The 16063-nt window shown below is 42.5% G+C and overlaps 1 long non-coding RNA gene across 1 annotated transcript; it reads left to right on the forward strand.

Annotated features, from left to right (window-relative positions):
* The first annotated feature begins 7127 nt into the window (after positions 1 to 7127).
* Positions 7128 to 9898, forward strand: LOC308305423. Its single transcript, XR_013963113.1, has 3 exons — positions 7128 to 7751; positions 8580 to 8644; positions 8739 to 9898. It is a non-coding gene; the product is annotated as an uncharacterized lncRNA (long non-coding RNA).
* The last annotated feature ends 6165 nt before the right edge of the window (positions 9899 to 16063 follow it).

Genomic DNA, 16063 nt, shown 5'->3' on the forward strand with positions numbered 1-16063 from the left:
CCGCGGCGACCGTGATCTGTCATTTTGGAAGGGATTCGTCTGGTGCTGTCCCGTGTCTAGTGCGAGTGAGACATCACACGTCAGCGGTGATTGGCAGTTCCCAGCCTTGTCAGTGAGCTGCAGGGGTGCTGCAGGGAAAGATAAGGCCATCTATCTGTGTAGTGCCTAATGGGAGGCTAGGGTCATGCGAAGGTCCCCTACAACCATGATGATATCTGTATCTAGTAGGACTGGGTTCACTCCCCTAACAACACCTGTCCTCAGCTGACCTCTGAACTCTACCTGAACCTCTACTCTTGCCAAACAAGTATCATGAACTGTATGGAAAGATCCTTTTTTTGTACAATAACTCAATGTAGCTTAACACTCCAGCTTTAATAGTTAATGACATTAAAGTGGATGTGGAGATACTTCTGACCACCAGACGGCTTGCCACAGCATACTACTATGTCTTGAGCCTGAGTTGTGAAGCAGAATGAGCCACAGTGAAAGAATTTAACAGATTTACAAATGGATAAATGAATGTCCATCGGTCCATATGTGCTCTATCAGCCCATACAGTATGTGTATCAGACTGTTACTAGATTTAAATCTCCTTTACTTTTATCTCTCTACATGTCCTTATTGGGTTTTATACAAAAGCAGACAGTGAATAGTGTGGTGGTTGTATGAGTGCATTGTATTTAAAAACTACAACATATGTAGTCTGGCTCCTCAAGTGAATATCCTCAAGTGAATATCAGAGTTGTCCCAAGATGTGTAACTGAATAGCTGTTTGTAATGTTATTAGCTCAGCCAGGTTGACTGTTACAGTGAAGAAGTATGGGAGGTCTGCTAGGATATGTTATCCAGATGGAGATATCTGAGGTCAAATGACTTTACCAAATCAGCCAAAAATGGATGGTGTTTGTGTGTCCCCAGCGCACACAGCATGTGTGTGTGTGTGTGTGTGTGTGTGTGTGTGTGTGTGTGTGTGTGTGTGTGTGTGTGTGTGTGTGTGTGTGTGTGTGTGTGTGTGTGTGTGTGTGTGTGTGTGTGTGTGTGTGTGTGTGTGTGTGTGTGTGTGTGTGTGTGTGTGTGTGTGTGTGTGTGTGCGCGCACGCGCGTGCATGCGTGCATTTACATGCGCATGTTTTAATGTGTGAATGTGTCTTAGCTTGATAAAGAGAGTGTGCATGTGTCAGTACAGTATATTACAGTATATTGATGTGCAAGGCATTGTGTGTGTGTGTGTGTGTGTGTGTGTGTGTGTGTGTGTGTGTGTGTGTGTGTGTGTGTGTGTGTGTGTGTGTGTGTGTGTGTGTGTGTGTGTGTGTGTGTGTGTGTGTGTGTGTGTGTGTGTGTGTGTGTGTGTGTGTGTGTGTGTGTGTGTGTGCGTGCGTGCGCGCGTGTGTGCCTTTCTCGACGAAAATGTTCAAGCCAAGTCAGGCCTTGAACAAGCTACCGTAGTAAACTGCGAAATGACCCAACATCACACATTTAACTGACATTTGCAGATTGAGAAGTAGGCTACACTGACTCCACACACACATTTTACACACACTTGATGACTGACGAGCAAGGACTGGGCATCGCATACTACAAGATCAACTCTTCTGGAACCACAAGGGTCTCAGAAATATCCAAAAAGCAGAAGGAAGTGGGAGACGGAAAGGAGATGGAGTCGATAGAGAGAGCAAAAGGGGCTGTGAATGTAAAGTGTAACAAACAGAGAAAGCACTGGTTATTATCACAATCATCGAGCGGAATAATAGCGCCACAAAAAGCCTGTGTTCCCGAGCCTGGCAGCCCACCAGCCAGTCGGGCTGCTTGCCTCCCTGCCAGCCGTGCATGGTGAGCATGGTTAAAGAGAGTGTGGCTAATAGACTCTAGCCATCTCCACCCCAGTGACCCAGAACATCTTTGTCTCCCCAGGAGAGCCCCACAGAGCAAACACTGCAGGGACATTAAACACTTGTACACATTTTTAATCATTATACTAAATGGCAAGGACTGCTCTTTTCTCTTTCCATAAGGTTTGGGCCGTTGAACAAGCTCAAATGAACATCCATCAGTTTATTTCTACTTACTGTATAGGTTGATTAATAATGGAAACAATGGGGTGATGATAACTCCTTAAAAAAAATGTTAGTCATTTATTTTAGACACCCGAATGTTGAACAAAAAGCGAAACGAGTCAAAGTGCATATCGCCAGCTTCACTTCTGCTCTTCTGTTCCATTATTTTCCTGTTGCCCTCCCCTGCCACCTGTTCACAAGCGACTGTGTGGTAATAATGCAGGCCTATTGTTACTGTAAGTGCACGGCCATTTCCCTGGAGGAAGAGATCAGCTGGATATATCTTAACCACCTGTAACTTGTGAACTAAGTTTGATCCCATCAACATTTCCTGCCCAGCAGGGGTCTATGAGCCTCTGTGGCAAAATCCATGTGTGTGTGTGTGTGTGTGTGTGTGTGTGTGTGTGTGTGTGTGTGTGTGTGTGTGTGTGTGTGTGTGTGTGTGTGTGTGTGTGTGTGTGTGTGTGTTTGTTTTTGCTACTTCGTGGGGACAGGCATCTGACAACACAGTCACCTACAGGGGACCCAAAACGGTGTGGGGACCCAAAAGCGGGTCCCCACACCGTTTATCGTTTAAATCGAGAGTAAGCATTGCTGACATGCCTGTTGAGCTCCACACGGTTTTTTAGAAAAGTCCCCACAAAGATAGAAAAACATGAAAAGAGTGTTTAAGGAGTGTTTACTGAATCTCCCTCTACCTCCCCCCATTGACCAAACCAATGCAACTGCAGATCAGTGTGTTAGCGCTGCTTTCACACTCCTATAGCCAATCATATGGCGTGCTGCCTATCACGTGCCACTTTAGCCAATCTACGCGCAGCATTCAGCAGTGCATTTCCACAACAAGGAAGTAGTCTCATGGAGGAAGGCAGGAGAAGAGTCTACACAGCATAAGGTAATCTTTCAAACGATTTGGTATATTTGTTTGTAACACAGTGATGTTAATCTATATATAATATAAAGTCGGAAAGAATGTCCTGTCTATCTGCAACACTGCAAGACAGAGAGCATAGCTGATGGATGCGACATCATGCGATCATTGAGGCACAGAGCAGTAGGCTACAGAGGCACACATGGGTATGGTACCATACCTTGATTACAGGGGGAAATAATAAAATGTACTTCTTAAAATAAATCCATCGTGCATGTAGCTAATAGTTTGGCAACATGACTGGTGTGTTGCATGCGTGCCTTCACGCTTCAACAGTCATGTTGCCATACCTTAGCTTTTGCTGAACTGACGCCACTGCACTGGCGAGTGCAGTGCAGCGCAGCGCACTCGCTCATTGACACCAGCTGAATCTGATTTCGTTGATTAGCTGAGACGGGGATGGGCAGTAAGCAGCTGGATGTGTGGAGAACTCACACTAAAACTGGGCTGTGGTGTGTTTTGCAATGTTGTGTGTTTGTTTTTGCTACTTCGTGGGGTGACTTGTCCTGCCAGCTTTGTAATTAGCATGAATTTGGGGTTGAATAAATGGAGTCTGGTGTCAAGGCTAGGATGATTGATAGTGTTTGATAGTTAGGCCAGGGGTCTTCAACAGGGGGTCCGCGATCCCTAGGGGGTCCGCGGAGGTACTGCAGGGGGTCCGTGAAAAAAAAAAAAAAAAAAAAAAAGATTAAAAATGTATTTTAATTTTTTACATTTATGTTAAAAAATAAATCAAGATTCTATCCATTTTGAATAGCTTTAATACATGATTACTATGCAATTGACAGATTGCTGATATAATTGACATTGGTTTTCAGTTAACCCATTTAGGCCTGAACACAATATGACGCAATATTTTATGCTTTAAATATAATAGCAGAAGAAAAATAGCAGATATACAAGCTCACAGCGTGGCACCGAGTGCAGCGCTGTGAGCTTGTAGATCTGCTATTTTTGAAAAAGTCGTGAAAATGTGTGCAAATCTTTGAATATATTTATTTTCAAAGCGAACATTTGTAACTCAAATATTGCTTCTGGGTGGTCCCTGGAACTAGATATTTTGAGATGGGGGTCCGTGGTCAAATAAATATCATTTTGGGGGTATTATGAGAACCACTGACATAGTAGTCTCTCAAGAACAGACTAACTGAGCTCCAGTGAAGTGAAAAGGACCTTTTCTTTGACAATGACTGGCCAGATTGCTGACATAGAAACATAGGTTTTTCAAAAAACCTTAGAAGGTTTCAAAAGACACTTATAGAATCGGGTCAAAATTCTAATTTTCACGATTTTTCAAAAATAGCAGATCTACAAGCTCGCAGCGCGGCACTCGGTGCCACGCTGTGAGCTTGTAGATCTGCTATTTTTGGAAAAGTCGTGAAAATGTGTGCAAATCTTTGAATGTACTCCATAAAAAAGCCTGAGATGCATTGTTGTCACATAATTTGACACTTAGTTTCATATGCAGACATATTAGCACAGATCTTTATAATCCTAATAAGGAGGATATACACAAGATATTTCTTTATGCTCTTTTAATACCAGGTTGTTGAAAAAGATAAGGATTAATAAAACAAGATAGGCCTTTCTGAAACGGTCTAGTGCAGTGGTTCTCTTGACCTTGTACCAGTGAACAGTATTGTCATGAAACTTCCTTTTCCTTCCAATAGATTCTTCAATTAATCAATAAATAAACCACTAGGGGGGGCCCAAGTAGCACCAGTGGTACATGACATGTGCCAAAGGTTATTATAGATTAGTGTTTCTCAAGCTGTCAAATTTGAAGGTCCTTGACTCCTTAACTCTGACAGTGTATTGTACACATGGAACCAAGCAGACAGACAGACAGACAGACAGACAGACAGACAGACAGAGAGAATGCCTACTGGTAAATCAAACCTGGTATCTTCACGCTGTGTTGGGCTCTGTTAAGGCAGTGTTTCACAAACTTTAGAATTCCAATGTCTCCCCTACTCTGAGTACATTTAACCTCTCATCATGAGACTTAGGGTTCATTTGGTTCCATTTGTACAATGTGTTATGTGGTTGTAGATCTATTATTTTTGCTAGCCTATTTGATCTAAACATAATTGATCTTTTCTCTTTTATATAGTTCTTGTGAGCTTGCTTCATCTCTCTCAGAGCGAAGGGGTCCCTGGCCTGAAAACTTTGAAGACCCCTGTTTAACCCATTCAGGCCTAGAGTTATTGAATGCTTTAACCAGTGAAAAATAGCAGATATACAAGCTCACAGCGCGGCACTCGGTGCCGCGCTGCAAGCTTGTAGATCTGCTATTTTTGGAAAAGTCGTGAAAATGTGTGCTAATCTTTGAATATATGTATTTTCAAAGCAAACGTTTGTAACTCAAAATTTGCCTCTGGGTGGTCCCTGGAACTACATATTTTGAGACGGGGGTCCGTGGCCAAATAAATATCAGTTTGGGGGTCCTTGACATGAAAAGGTTAGAGAACCACTGACATGGTAGTCTCTCAAGAACCGACTAAAGCCTGTATCAGAGTGTACGGTGGAGAGCTATCCACCGCAAATTTGAGGTGGAAAGCTTTCCACCTCAAGTCAGAAAATAAGTGCAGGCCATCATAGTACGCCACGGTGGAGTCCTATTCACCGTGACTGACTAGTCTAGATTGACCAATCAGTGAACGGGGTGTAGAGCCTGTCTGTCTGATAGTAAAAACAGAGAGATGTGTTGGGACTCACGGTGTAAAGCTCTCCACCGTGAGGAATGATGTAACGTTGTAGTTTCATGACTCAAAAAGACTTGAAAAGACTACACCGCGGTGTAAAGCCTTCCACCGCGGACCCGACTATGATACGGGCTTAACTGAGCTCCAGGTGAAGTGAAAAGGACCTTTTCTTTGACGATGGCTGACATAGAAACACAGGTTTTTCAAAAAACCTTAGAAGGTTTCAAAAGACACTTATAGAATCGGGTCAAAATTCTAATTTTCACGATTTTTCAAAAATAGCAGATCTACAAGCTCGCAGCGCGGCACTCGGTGCCGCGTTGTGAGCTTGTAGATCGGCTGTTTTCACTACTTGGGTCTGTAACTCAAAGCATACAAATGTAATCAAATGGACCCTTATGGGTATGTAACTGTGTACAAATGTAACCAAATGGACCCTTAAAGCTATCGTATGTAACTGAGTGTAGAGATGGACCCTTATTTACCTCTGAGAGGGTAGAAATGGAACCAAATGGACCCTTATGAGTTCCATTTTGTACACTGAGTTAAATAAATGTTGATTTTACAATACATGTTGGGGTCTGGTATAGAAATTCCATTAAATGGGGGTCCGTAGCCTAGTGCAATTTAAACTGGGGGTCCTTGAAATCAAAATGGCTGAGAAGCACTGCTAGAGCCATGAAAATCATGGCATCTTTTCAAATGGGGGTCCGTGGGCTAATTTGGGGGTCTTGACATGAAAGCTGCTCTAGCTGTTTAGACTGTTGCAACATCAACCATTGAACAGCCCATACATCCAAACAGAAAAGTCTGATTGTAATAAACAACATTAAACTCACCAACATTTCAGCAATAGGCTATAGAAAGCTTGAATTATCATTGAATTATTCTCTATCTACAGTGTTTGTTTGGTAAAATCCTTTGTAGAGATGTTATGAGTTAATTTCTGTCAAGAAATTCCATGCAGGTGATTTTCTTCTTCTTTTTTTCTGAAGTGTTGGGAGTTTGAAGTGGGAAATCAATGGTCCTGCATACCACATGCACTGCATGTTTCTAATTGCACATAATGCAGGAAGCCACTATTCTGTTTGGATTCATGGGCTGCCAATAGTATGTTGCAACTAGATTCAAGATATTAAAACAATCTAGAGTTGCAATTTGCAGCTAACTAAAGCTGCATGTTAACTGTTGTAGCTGAGTAGAAAGTACAATATTTCCTCCACTGCTGTTTAGTGATGGGATGTAATGAAAATGTCATTAATTCAGCGATGTGTGCTATTGTCATTCTTTTTACTCTAATAGGTCATGCCAGATTCTCCCACCGTAGTAATCTATCTGCCTTGGAATACCTGTTTCTCTGGTCACTGCGAGGACTCTTAGACGGTATGTATAAGCTATGTTAATATTTATATATTATGACATTGTGAGGTTAATACTAAAGCATCAATTAGTATGCAGCATGTTAACTTGGCCATTGTCAAATAATTAAAGCTGTCTCACAAATGTATTGGAGTAGAATGTACAATATTTCCTTCTACCTTCTCCCTCAGACAAAAGGAAGTAGTCTGTGATCAACCACACGTCTCCACAATCAGGAAGATGGCCAGCCCTAACTTTGTTCTAGATCTTTGATCCAACTCTGAATTCCAACTCAAAACCTTTAAGATTTTAATGCATCTTGTTATCTCCCTCTTTCTCCTCATCTGTGTGTACGGACGAGGCACCAGCGGTTGACACCGCAGAAACCCCGGCGTCGGAGCTGATCGAGGCCGACACAGAGCTGGTGGCCAGGCCGAGCGACCATCAGTTGTAACCACGAGCACAACGGCACCGTCTACCAGGTCACCATGGAGAAGCTAGACCTCGGCTGGCCCTGGGGAGGCGGCGGTGGCGGAGATGACAGCAGCCAGGGCTGTGCCGGGTGGTGGACGGGGGCCTGGTGGGCGAGGACTACACCCAGCGGGGCAGGGTGAACTGCACGGACACGCTGGACATCAGCCTCCAGCTGACGGAGGTGGTGGAGGAGGACCACCGTGCTCCTCACCGTGCCCAACCCAGGTGTGATGTCTCGCACACACATGCACGCACGAACACAGTGGTACTCTAAACTTTGAAATTTGAAGGTCTCCCCTTAACTTTGACAGCGTACACATATTTGTACACTGTCAAAGTTACAGACATGTAAGCCAGGGTCAATTTAGACTCCCATAAAGAAATTCCAGGGTCTCTCTAGAACCTAGTAACCACTTGAACTCTAATGTTCATATTCAGAGAACTTTAGCCAAAAATAGCAGACCTACAAGCTTGTAGATCGGCTATTTTCGGCAAAGAGGTTTGGTGTAGAGGGGAAAAGGAGCACACTAAATACAGCGTGAAAGGTCAAGTTTATTAAGTATTGACGGTTCAAGTGGTTAAATATCTGATAACACAAATTGACATGAATCCAAAATACACTGATGATTGTGCTGTCAAACGATGAAACTATATGGAATCTGGGGGTCCCTGCTTCATCTCTCTCTCAGGGGAACTTGGACTGAAAAGGTTGAAGACCCCTACCCTAGAGTCCCTGAAATCCACTTTGAGAAGCACTGCGCTAACCCATGCCACGGACACACACGGATGCATTACGCTGCCCCTGAAACTTATAGTAAAGGTGCTAACCTAGTAAGGCTGGACTCAAAATATCAGATATCGGTATACAGTATAGTGCAGGGGTGCCCAAAAGGTAGATCGGATCACAAAGGCTGTGCAGGTAGACCATATAACATGCCACTAATATAAAGTTTTGGAAATCTCAATGGAAATTTGTTGTGGCACAAGTAAAGCATGCTCGCTGACATACATGTCCTATGTTCCTAATCTTTAACTTGTGTTCTTTTTATGTAGACCACAGTTCGAGCCAGGCACAGACGGTGGCGCTCACACGTCTGCAGTTTGCGAAAATGATCAAGGTAAATCAACATTTCAGGCATCAAGAAAAACACATCTCTCATTGTCATTAGGGGATATTTCTTAATGTTCATTTTTTTATGTGCTCCAATCTAGAGAGAGACTATGTGGACAGGCACACCAGTGGCGTCCGTATGGGTATCCTGGAGATCGTGGCGTTTCAAGGAGGCCCAGACTCTGCTGAAAGCTGGAGGATGAAGTGGTCGTCGCCGGCCATCCAGATGTTCGAAGTGCCTTCGCTGTGTTTGTCCATAATGCTCTCCACAGAATATCCTCCAGGTTGGAAGTACTTCTTTGAGACTGTGCAAAGCTGTTCCTGTATCTGGATCGGGCCCGGCTCCATGGGGGGGCCTCAGGGGGCTTTGCCCCCCGAGTTGCAAGTTAGGCCCCCTCAGTTTATATTCTAAATGACGGTCAATGCGTCCATCAGAAACCCCCTCTCACATTGGAGCCCCCTTTCGCTAACGCGCTGGTGCTGCCTAGTTCCTGTGGCCAGGGGGGACTCCGACTGCCGGTAAATCTCAGTCCAAATGATGGTCAATGCAATTGACCGTCCATCGGAAGCCCCCCTCAATGGAACCCCCCTCTATCACACTGTGTGACGCTGCACAGCGTTCGGTGCACCCAGGCGCGCGGTTTATTTGTACAGTATATGTACTATAAATGGATGGACTGTCAAAACAAGTTGTTATTAGTTAGAATACATCACAGACCCTTTCAAACGAGAGGGCACTTGTGAGTAAAGTTGGCAAGTTGTTCAACCACTAATTAACAACAATGCACGCTCATTTTAAGATGACAACAACAAACATGGACGCAACACTGGTCTGTCGCATCCAGTCAGATGAAACACGGTGGACAGCTGGACACGTTAAACGTTACCTTGAATGGAATATATATATGAGGAGCAATTATGTCAACTTCCCCAAAAGGCTCTCCTGTCCTATTAAACCAGACGCTGGGACAGCATCCACTGCTTGTATCCACAATATAACTTGTGAGTACCTATCCTAATGTATTACCTTAACATGTCACGCCAATGCGCAAATGGTAATGTGGGTACAGTAATTAATATACAGTATTTGTGCAAGTTGGTCCTAACATTTGAGTATAGCCTATATGCATTATGTTCAGACAGTTCAATCCAAAACATAATGCTTATGGTTGTGTAAGGCTGCTTTTATACGGACCTGGTTGTCATTAATGCATACAGATATCTATGAAAGGTCTTTTTATTAGATGTCTGGTAGATTGTAATCGTGCCAGGTCACGCTGACCAGCAGTTTAAAATACTAGCACGATCTCTGGTAGACCTACCGGTACAGTATATCTTTAGAAAAGAAAAAAAAGATAGATATATATATGTTTTTTATTATAAGCGACTTTGGTCTTGTTTTCCTGTCTTGTTGCCAGGTTTGCTTATTATAAGAGACTTTGATTTTGTTTTCCTGTGTAGTTGCTTATTTGGCATTGCTTTCAAGATTAATTCTGAAACTAGCTGATGTAATAGAGCTAAAGGGTCTTTTGGGCTTGTTTTCATAGACCTGTTCAGTGTTCACTTGTTTCCCTCACAGAAAATAAATGTTGCAACTCTCTCAGTGAGAGAAAGTGAACACATTGCATATTATATAGCTGATTGATTGATTGATTGAATACATTACTCACAGTTGGCAGATTGTACACTTAAATGCTATTTAATGGCACTCCGTTTTATTATTTATATCAGCTATTGTGTTGTTAACCAAATTAACTATAATGTTCAGTAAACAGTGAAACACCAGGCATGGATTACAGACAGTTTGGTATAGTTTAGTGGGTACACAGCAGAGGAGTTGTTCATATGAATGACTGGCATGATGCTGATGGTAGCTGGCATGAGCCCGACTCATGCGCACCGGGCGGGCGGGCGGGCGGGGGGGCGGGGGGGGGGGGGGTTAACTTGCCCCCTCACAATTTTCAAAAGCCCCCTTAGTCATTTCATCCTTCAGCCGGCCCTGATCTGGATGCTGGAAAATCTTCAGCACGCGTTCAGACACTGAGAACCAAATTTTCTCAGTATTGGAGGAGACAATGTTTTGGACCTGATGTTTTGAAAATGAATCTCAGACATCGACATTGAACTGAATGACTGAATGTCTCAGGTCTAGGTTTGTTTGGCGTTGATTTACCTGAGCGGTCATAACATTTGGATCATCTTCCCAAAGCAAAAAACTGCAGTCCTTAGAGTATCATCACTCGTCTGTGCCGGTCTACATACAGTTGGAATTTGATTACTTAAAATAAAAGCTCAATATTTTTGTAAATTTTGAAAAATAAATGGTGGTACCTGTAAACCAAAAATATGAAGAACTGGACATGGTTTTAGTGGACAGATACAATGATACTTATACACTTAAAGTTCTAGACATCCTGTTTAGGTTTAAACTAAATGTCTTCCCAGAAAATAGAAAGTCTACAAGCTCACAACATGTCACAGGCTGCGCGTAGTGAGATTGTAGCTGCTATTTTTGGATTTTCTCTTGTTTTATTTATTTTTTGTAATGGATGTGCTGTTTGGAGTCTCAGATACTGAGAGCTTTATAGGTTGCATATTGCCTTACCCCCAATGCCTAAACTTCAAAGGCATTTGATTTATTTGACCATTTCAAAACACATTTTAAAGTGATGTTCATTTTAAAATGTCTGTTTCTGCATAAGGGGCAAGGCCATGGAACCAAACCATGAAATCAAAGGTGTACTTATTATTTGTTTGACGCATTCATGCTGTTTTGAGGTTAATTACAGTGCAATTTATTGCTGCCTTTGTTGATTATATTTTTGTACAAGTAAGTTTGTAATGGCTTAATTTTAATTTGGGATCCTCAAATGAAAATGTTTGAGAACCACAGAGACTTGAGAAACACCTGCACTGAATTTATGGTTTACCTAGTTTAATTATTGTGAAGATATTGAACATTGTTACTGGCACATGCAGAAAATGCAAAAAATATAAATGTTTATAATTTTATATAAATAAATGTAAATTTATATAAATTGTCTCAATTATTTCTTAATGTAAAATAAATAGTTTTAATGGCTAAATAACCAGTCCTAGTTGAATGAACATATTACACAAGTGACGATAAATAATTTGTTTCAATTGGCTGAATATAAGTCAACAGAGTATGTCGTTCACTCAATGTAAAAAATTTTTATTGCAATTGGCTGAACTTTAAGCCAGCAAAGAGTTTTTCGTTCTGTCAACGAATAAGTCAACGAAGAGTGTTTCATTCTGTCAATGTTTTGAACTTCAAAATTGAGTCAACTCGAAAACCGACTCGCAACAGGTTGCCGAAAGATAATCAATTGGACCAATTTAAAATGTTTATCAGTGTACAATGCTTGCAGTCCATAGGGTGGTTGTAATCCATTCTCTAGCCTTCTATCGCAACAGTACACAAGTCTTTTGTGCTGTCTTCCCACATTTTTTGTATTTCTTCCTGTAGGCATGTTCCTAGTGTAGCTGAGTGTCTCAACCTCAACCTGATGGCAGAAATATCTACCTTGAATCATTACTAAGTATAACTCATTAACTTGTCTGTGGGTACTGTACCATAATGAATCATGAATGAATGATTGTTTGATACAAGCAAACTGACAACTTCACTCTCTGTCTGGTCTGTGCTTTACTGAGCAAGTTTTCTACTGGTAGTTCATTCTGAAATGGACAAACCTTTTTGTCCAGTCCAGTCCAGTGTTGCTCGACGAGTCAGTAAGTTGCCATTTTAATACAGCGGCACATGACTAAGTTAGTGATTTGATCTGACCTTCATCATGCTTTGTGGCGGTCCCAAGACCAACACAGTCTATCTCTGCAGTCTGTCAGGGTGAATAACTGATCTGGATACTCTGGTACTTGTTTATGGGGGTTGAACCAATAGTGACCATGATCAATTATTAGACTCAAGCTTCCTCATACTCAGACAGAGCTGGGCAAGACAGCTTTCTCTGTCAGTGGCCCAACTTCGTGACATGATCTCCAAACTCTAAAACGCAGCTCCCTGACCTCCCTGGTGTCCTCAGGAAGACATTAATCTGAAAGTGTGTTATGGTGTCCCCAGGAAGACATATCTGAAAGTGTGTTATGGTGTCCCCAGGAAGACATCTGAAAGTGTGTTATGGTGTCCCCAGGAAGACATCTGAAAGTGTGTTATGGTGTCCCCAGGAAGACATATCTGAAAGTGTGTTATGGTGTCCCCACGAAGATGGTTGTATCTGACGTCCCCACGTGGGACGACCCAGTCAGATCTGGGAGAAAAAGTATTGAATTTTGATAATTTAAAGTCAGAAACTTGTTCCTGATTTTTTTCTGGTCATGCCTGATTTTTTTCAGAGCTGTAGCATGTCTAGAAAGGGGGGTCCCCAGGAGGGACGCTGTTGTCTGATTGTCCCACGATGTAGCAAAAACAAGTATGTGTGTGTGTGTGTGTGTGTGTGTGTGTGTGTGTGTGTGTGTGTGTGTGTGTGTGTGTGTGTGTGTGTGTGTGTGTGTGTGTGTGTGTGTGTGTGTGTACACGCGCGCGCGTGCGCGTGGCATGCTGGCAAGCGAGCGTGCGTGGACTTCCTTTAATCACAATAATGTTTGTAGTTAATTGTGTATAGAGATCTAACCGCACAACTTGCCATACATTATTTAGAGGTAGTCAACAAGCTCAGGTGGCAAATGATGACGCATAGAATAAGGGTCATCCAGAGTGCCATGAAGAATGACAAGGAAAGACAAAACTACCATAATATATCATTTTAATTATTAAAGCAATTACACATTATACAGACGGAAAAAACTGCAAGGATATGTGCCGTATCACTGCTCAGTCGCCTGAAAGCGTCCTCTTGCAAACAATGGCCAACTTTTGTCAAATGTTCCACAACTCATTATTACCTTGAGGGAGGAAGTTGGCATGCTGATGTGTGGGTGTGCGTGCGTGCATGCTCGCGCGTGTGTGCTAGGGATGGGACGATACGCGATATTATATTTTATCGTGATAAAAAAACACTCACGATAATCGTATCGTGGAGATTTAATTTATCGTGATATCGTCCTCCGTCATGCACTGGGATCAATTCACCTTTTATTTGCTGAGCTTCATATCCAGTACCATTTAAACCCTCTATAATTGGTAAAAGGTACTTATAACGTACTTGATACAGTCTTTTTTCACTCCCTATCAAATGTCTTTGCCAAAAAATAGCCGATCTACAAGCTCACAACGCGTCGCAATGCGACGCGTTGTGAGCTTGTAGATCTGCTACCTTTTGGCATATGTTCCGCCCCAGTATAATGGATTTTGTTTCTCGCGATAATATCGTAAATCGCGATTTCTTTGGTCACAATAATCGTGATATGAAATGCTCATATCGTCCCATCCCTAGTGTGCATGCGTGCGTTTGTGTGTGTGTGTGTGTGTGTGTGCTTGCAGCGTGTGTGTGTGTGTGTAATGTGGGAGGGTGATTGTTAATTTACATCCGTTCATTGCCATCCCCCCCTGGTTTTAATTCCACCATTAGAGCATTAAGTCGCTGCTGGCAAGAGGCCCCATTACTACGTTACTGGGGGGAACGTTGGAATGAAACAGTGTTATTATATAAATACCGTTGCACTTTTGACTCCAGGAAGCTACTTCCTGAGGTGTAACCCTGAGTCATTGAGGGACCTGATTTACAGTAAGGGGCCACGAGTGGACGTGCCTCTGCAGCACTTCACCCAGCACCACTCTCATGCATGATGCAGGCACGTGCACACATAAACAGCAAAGGGGGCTTGAGCCCCTTCCCCTTTATCCGTCCGTAAAAAGTGCCCTCTCTAGACCAGTGGTTCCCAAACTTTTTTGACTCAGGGCATCCCTACAAATATTGTTTTCATCCGAGGCACCCCTACATTATCTTAATGAATGTAGGGGACGGGGTGCATTTTCACTCCTGGCACCTTATATTTATGACAAATTTTTGCGAGGAAAACATTGAAATAATGGCTATTTTGGTTAGAACTGACTGGAGATATATTATCCTAAATAGTTGTTTTTAATTGTCCAAATAAATCCCCAAAATTATCAAATTATCTCGCGGCACCTCTGGACTGCCATCACGGCACCCCAGGGTGCCCTGTCACCCACTTTGAAAACCCCTGCTCTAGACCATGAATGCAGTTTTTTACTATGGTGAAAGAATTGCAAACGTCCTCTTTTCATGCCATACCTGAAGGCAGCATCCAAGAGAATTGCCTTGTCCAAACTCTCCTGAACTTGAATGCAGCATCTTATGTTGAAAGAATTGCCCTCACTGTCCAGAAATCCACACCACAACTCCAGTATTGCCTTTTTTATGCTTAGTTTAGTGTGTTATGAAGTACCAAAAATAGCCTACCTCCAAGCTCACAACGCGTCGCAGCACGACGCGTTTTGAGCTTGGAGGTATTTTCAATATTTTCACCACAAAGCCCTTTTAGAAATTTCAGCCCCTGCCTCTCTAACATTCTCTGCACGTCTCTGCTCATCTCCATCCCTCCTGCACGAACCCCCCCACCATCCCCCAGACCCACACCCCATCCCCCCCACCCTCCCTTCACACACACGCATGTTTCTCGTCTAATTTTAGGGGCTGGAAATCTCACTCTTTGACATGTCCTGGGGTTGATTTTCACCTCGACCACTGGCACAGCTGTCTGACCATGAGACGTCCAGAGGCGAGATGTTCAGCTTTATTAAAAAGTGTGAATATAGAAAAAAAAGGAGTGTGTGTGTGTGTGTGTGTGTGTGTGTGTGTGTGTGTGTGTGTGTGTGTGTGTGTGTGTGTGTGTGTGTGTGTGTGTGTGTGTGTGTGTGTGTGAGTGAGTGAGAGAGAGAGGACTGTTATCTCCCCAATTTGTACACGCAGCGTTAGCCAGTGTTGATTTTGACAGACAATTTTGATTTAGTTTTAGTCATAGTCGTTTGAATACAATTCCATTTAGTTTTAGTCATATTTTAATCATTTAATCATTTAGTCTAGTTTTAGTTGACTAAATATAAGATTTTAGCCGACTGAATGCTACAGTTGATTTAGTCGACTAAAATGTATTTTGGTGGGCCTTGATGGTGTCGTAATGGCTGAATTTCACTTCCCTGCATGCTGAAAATATCTACAAGCCCATAACACGTTGCACTACGACGCGTGAGCTTGTACATCTGCTATAAAACGACTTTTCTTTTAGTTCTACATGGATCTTTTCTATAAGTCTAGTTTTTATTTGTTGACAAAATTGTAAATATATTTAGTCTTAGTTTTAGTCATCATAGCTTAGTTTTTAGTTTTAGTTTTTTTTCCGTCTGTGTAAAAAGGTAGTCGATGAAAGATTCTCGTCATCGTTTTAGTCTATGAAATCAACACTGGAGAGGGAGGACTAT

Source organism: Nannobrachium achirus (genome assembly GCF_963921795.1).
Source record: "Nannobrachium achirus genome assembly, chromosome: 20".
NCBI classification, from domain to species: Eukaryota; Metazoa; Chordata; class Actinopteri; order Myctophiformes; family Myctophidae; genus Nannobrachium; species Nannobrachium achirus.